Source organism: Sinocyclocheilus rhinocerous, unplaced genomic scaffold (genome assembly GCF_001515625.1).
Source record: "Sinocyclocheilus rhinocerous isolate Xijiao unplaced genomic scaffold, SAMN03320098_v1.1 scaffold785, whole genome shotgun sequence".
NCBI classification, from domain to species: Eukaryota; Metazoa; Chordata; class Actinopteri; order Cypriniformes; family Cyprinidae; genus Sinocyclocheilus; species Sinocyclocheilus rhinocerous.
Window position 1 is genome coordinate 1265773 of NW_015660521.1, and position 5897 is coordinate 1271669.

Sequence of the window (5897 nt, forward strand, 5' to 3'; positions counted from 1 at the left end):
TATATATATATATAGACTACATCTTGATACAATATTTCAATGAATTACATGCATAATGTATATATATGCATTTCTATATGTACATACTGTACTGTACATATAGTTAGTGTTTTGTTAAATTGTAATCTTTAAATTAATTTTATTACTTTAAGTGTATTTTGACTACATGTTGATACAGCATTTTGATGTTTTGTTATGTCGACCCACTACAATCTTTAATCAGTGTTCCTGATATTGATTAACATATCAGCCTTCGTGGAAAATTCCCTCACGAAACACCACTGAGAAACTGGTGGATGTTTTAGAAAGCTCAACACTAAACGTCTCAGATGAATTTACCTGAAACATCCCGATAAAGACAACAGATGCACATCCGTTCTGTGAATCCCTTGCAGACCGTGTGCAGTATGAGCAAACGAACATGCGGTTTTATCACGGCACCAGAGAAAGTATCTTTATCTGTGCTATCACTGTCTGTTACTGCTATACAAAAGTGCACGAGTGGAAGGCCACTCCAGGGTCAATTCCAACAGCAGCAAAAATTGCATGCTCTGACCTTCCCATACATTGAACAATTCTCTGCCAGCCATTGTCACGTACAAATCCCTCATACTGCCAGATTCAATCCACCTAGATCATAATCTGTCCACCCCAATTGGCTCCAGCAGGAGATTCTGTCTCCTAATAACACAATCCACCACATTCAAAATCAGCTTTTATTCCCCGGGTGACAAACAAAGAACTGACCGCCTTAAGCACTTGCTTAATATGATTATCTTTCCTCTAATACATTGGACTAATAGGCTTTGTGGCTATAATTTTCACACTCCCCTGCTCATTATAATACAGCAAATGCCACTCCATTTGTATTTATTCCACCATATGTGGCTGTTTATTGGATTGGATAACTGTGTTGATACCATGTAATGTTCTATTTTGTATTTGTCGCAATGCATCATATTATCCCGTTTTAACTAGGCTTGCCGCGATAGACGGTGCTGACGGTGATACCGGTGTTAAGCCGCAACACCGGTTACGTCACTTGCCCACCGCGTCACCGACCCCCACCGTCGTTTTGATTTTTTATAGCAATAAAAATCATTTAGTTCAGTAAAAGAACAGACACTACAATTAAAAACTGAACGTGGCTGCTCAATGCAGCGTGCCGAACGACGGTCGCATCACAGATCAGATTTAATTTATCCAGTGAGGAGAGCGAGTCGAGCTGACTGACAAGAAGAGTGAGGTGAGGTGAGACAGACAAGACGATGGCGGATGATTTAGTTTCGAAACGAGATGCAAAAGCGCCTGTTTGGCAATATTTTGGATTTTGAAAAGCCTGTTGACTTTAGATTTTTATCTAAGGTGATTTTGGAAGTTTTTTTAAACATTCGTTTCTTTTAAACTTTTAAGCTATTTAAAAGCGAAGGAAAGCGAGGAAAAGAGGGAAAATTCAAACGAACTAAAAACGAACAATTGCTTTACTCCGAATTGCCGCTAATTCAAAAGTGAAAGTAAAATGCGCACGGCACTTTTAAGCTATTTAAAAGCGAAGGAAAGCGAGGAAAAGAGGGAAAATTCAAACGAACTAAAAACGAACAATTGCTTTACTCCGAATTGCCGCTAATTCAAAAGTGAAAGTAAAATGCGCACGGCACTTTTAAGCTATTTAAAAGCGAAGGAAAGCGAGGAAAAGAGGGAACGCCCCGCCCCCGCGTTGATACCGGTATTACCAGTGTTGTCACACGCCGATTAACCGGTGGGAAAATTTCCTCACCGACACAACCCTAGTTTTAACGCCACTCTGTTTCAAGGCCTTTGACTCAACAATACATAAATGCATTGAATTATTATTGCAAAATATTAAAGTGGTATTCTTTTTTTTTTAAAGCACACCTTTCATGCAAAAATAAGCTTGTTTGCTAGAAAATAAAACTAAGTACTTTTAATTTAAAAATAAATTAATATAAATTAATTTTAAAACATTAATATACTGTATATATATATATATTTTTTTTTTTTTTTTTTGGTATATGCTATACCTAAATAAATAAATAAATGTTTTTGGTCATAAATAATATATGAAGAGTTCAGATGCAAAAGCCTCTACGTGCCATCTGAAATTTTTTTCTAAAATGAGCATTTTTATCAGGCTCCTATATTTATGTTCAGTTATTTCACTTTAATTGCATAGAAAAGCATCTTTACATTGCCATTATAGTAAAAATACAGAACCTACACATAGAAGCCTTATAAAAATGCTCATTTTAGATGCAAATTTCAAACGGCACTTAGAGACTTTTGCATCTGAACTCTTCATATAAATAATGTTACATAAAAATGCCATGCCTTGCACCACACACACATGCTCTATAGACAAGTTGAGCTGTGGTCCTTGTGGGAGATCCAGGTCTGCCTCCTGTTCCCGTTCCCACTACTTCCCTGTCGCCTCTCTACTGCCCGTGTCAATAAAAATAGCACAAACCACCAAAAATAAAAGCTGTGAAAACTGCTGACTCTTGAACACAACTGGTCAAGCAACATCACTGACTATGTCCATTGCTCTGGTGAGAGTTACATTGTGCTGCAGAAAGAAAGTGGCACTTTGAAATTGTAATAAAATCTTGTCCTGCTCTCCCTTGCAAGTGCTGAACACAATTTGCATGCTGCACTTTTCCATTGAGAAATTTAACAAGATGCGTGTTTTTGCATTTAAATATACAGTGTGCAAAAAGCTGTTTAATGAACTTAAATTAGTCGACAATGTCCACATATTTTTAAGATATTTGAGCACAGCGTCTCCTGTTTCATTCAGGTTGACTAAAAATGGGTTTAATCTCAAAAGCGAAGAAGAAATGTCAAACACAAGATAAATACCAAAAGGTGTGTCTATAGTCTTGAATTAAATAAAAGTGGCATTTGCAAAATGTCAACAGATCTGACCCAAAGCCAATTAGATTGTTTACTCCCATACCTCATCTTAAAAATCATTCCTTATTGTTGAAGGTGAGAGGGAAGAGACACATTGGGGATCATCCGAATGATGTCAGAGGTTAAACCAAATAACATTCGCTCCATCACACTGAAAAAAACGATCCATGACAGTTTGATATACAGACGCCATCTAGGAGAGCCATTGATGGCCTATAATTATACAACTACTCTTAGAGCGAGACCCTCGCCCGTGGGACTCCATATATCAGGATTCATACGCCCCCAAATAGCCCCACAATCCTGTGATGGATATCCAGCACAGATAACAGCAGAGAAGGGAAAACCATATATCTGCAGGGACTTTATAGCTTTCACATCCATCTACTGTCAATGTGCTACAACCAAGGCCAGAAGACTTTATTATGCATACAGGAGGGATTGACGAGAAATAAGGTATGGTTGAAAGGATAGGGTTGAAATTCTGATAGCATTTCCAGCCACAATAAACACTGAAACACCACAACTATGGAAAGTGAAGGGGTTTTAAAGGATTTTTTTTAAATTCGAGCCACAGCTGATTGATTTAAACCAATTTTTTTTCCTGGATCAAACATAAAATAGCATAAGTACTATTGTGAGAGAAAATAAATGGCTTTGAGAAGAGAATAAGCAGGGTTTTGTCATTAATACGGCTGAGAAAGCACATGAGCATCACGACATAATGAAACGGGAAGTGTTTAAGAGTCATCGCAGCATACATATTAAGCTAGGTATCCAGTGTTTTATCCCATACACACACAATGGCTATGTTCAGTCATGCAGTTACAGCTTTCATTACAGAACAGCAGGCTTCCAGGTTTTTGGAGAAGTGTTTAATTGGCAGCACCGTGTTTGACAAGCATCCCGAAGAAATGATCACGACATAATGAAACGGGAAGTGTTTAAGAGTCATCGCAGCATACATATTAAGCTAGGGGACACGCTAGGTATCCAGTGTTTTATCCCATACACACACAATGGCTATGTTCAGTCATGCAGTTACAGCTTTCATTACAGAACAGCAGGCTTCCAGGTTTTTGGAGAAGTGTTTAATTGGCAGCACCGTGTTTGACAAGCATCCCGAAGAAATGAATTTCGGCCCACATGTTTGGACTTTCCATCCCCATTGTGTCCAGCACACGATTGGTAAACATCTCTCACATTGTCTTTGTTTGGCTGCATTGAATTGCTGTGCGCGCCGATCGGGAATTGCTGGACAGAAAGCAGACAACGGCTGGGCACGACTTCGCAGATTCTCCAAAAATTAACTCTAGAGATAAAGTATCTGGGGTTCCTCCACATCTACACTTCATCCTGATGAACAGCTACCCAGGCTGTCAGCAAGTCTGTTCAATTTGCAAATCCTAATAGCTACTACAACTTAAGCAGCTTGACACATTTGAGAGGAAAATGAATTGATAAATCTCTATTTAACTTCAGGTTGCTGCTATCATCCTGTGCTGAGATGAAGTCTGCAAGTTGTAATGGCCACTGCTCATTTTTTCGGCTCTACAGGATGGCAAATGTTTCTTACAGCTTTCAAAATCCTCAATCCCTCCAGCACTTTATAGTAAAATGCCTGTAAGTCAAAAAGCCGACAAGCAAATCAATTACCTGCTCTGAAGAACCAGTCAGATGTTTTAGCCTGCAGTTTCCAGGGTTAAAAATAAAGTAGCAGCTTAAAGAAACAGACTGTTCACTCAAGAACGGATATTCTGTCATTCTTTACTCACCTTCAAGACGTTACAAACCCGAATGAGAAGGAAAAGACATGTTTGGCAGGATGTTCATGCTATTCTCTCCCATACAATGACAGTCAATGGTGACCAGGGGCTGTCAAGCTCCAGAAATGACAAGACGGCAACATAAAAATTCATGAAGCATCATAAAAACAGCAGTCCATACATACCGTGCACTATATTCCAAGTCAGAAGGCATATGATCAATTCTCTATAATCTGCTCTCATTTGTGTAATGTGAATATGAGAACATCCAAATTGGGCATGTCACAAATAAGGTAAAAGACACAGAAAAACCAAAGTCTTTTTGCAAACCTTTGAATGAGTGAATCAGATCTGAGATTCAAGACTTGAGGCTCGTTCACACCAAAAAATTATAATATATTAGTGTCCACACCAATGAACAATTACATTTAGTTATTATAAGCGCAAACTGCAGTGATGTCGTCTGCCGCTTTAAATGCTCGACCTCTTTAAATTCAGCTGCATTCTGATTGGCTGATTGTCAACATTTTTATCAGCTGGACAATCAACAATATCGTTCGTCTCTTTCATTGTCATTATAGCTGTGGTATGGACATACACTCTAAAAAATAAAGCTTCCAAAAGGTGGTTTTCACAGTGAAGAACCATTTTGGGTTTCCCAAAGAACCATTATTTTCAAAGCACAAAGAACACATAACCATCTGAGGAACATTTTTCCACTTGTACAATGGAAATGTTCTTCAAAGGTTCTTCATGGAACCACAGATGACAATAAAGAACCTTTACTTTCAAGAGTGAACCTATTCTCATAGAATTAGAATGTTTATTAAAACATATAGTCATCATTATTGGTGTGAACAGCCCTGTAGATTGTAGTGCATGATATGTGTGGGCTCTTTTTAAGGTCCTTTTGGTGACATTCACTTTAATTGTACACAAAATGGCTTCCAAACATCTCTTTTTAGGTTCCACCAAAAAAAAAAAAAGAATATCATACGATTTTGGAAAGACATGAAGGTTGGTAAATAACGACAGAAAGAGAGTTTTAAAAATCACTGCAGCTGTTTTGTTCCAGAGTGTGATCGTGTGTGTGTCTGCAGGAGTAGACCTTAAAGAATAACGGGTGGGCCGACAATGAAAAATCTCCAGGAACAAGGAGCTAATGAGTCCATCTGACCATACCATACAATAATGTTACTG

The 5897-nt window shown here is 38.2% G+C and overlaps 1 protein-coding gene and 1 long non-coding RNA gene across 3 annotated transcripts in view; both read right to left on the reverse strand.

Annotated features, from left to right (window-relative positions):
• Positions 1-5897, reverse strand: part of fibcd1a (fibrinogen C domain containing 1a) — a 126699-nt gene that overhangs the window by 116134 nt on the left and 4668 nt on the right. The window lies entirely within an intron of this gene.
• Positions 3876-5145, reverse strand: LOC107725319 (uncharacterized). The gene is made up of 3 exons (XR_001638107.1): positions 5028-5145; positions 4707-4814; positions 3876-4552 (listed from the first exon to the last, which is right to left on the reverse strand). It is a non-coding gene; the product is annotated as an uncharacterized LOC107725319 (long non-coding RNA).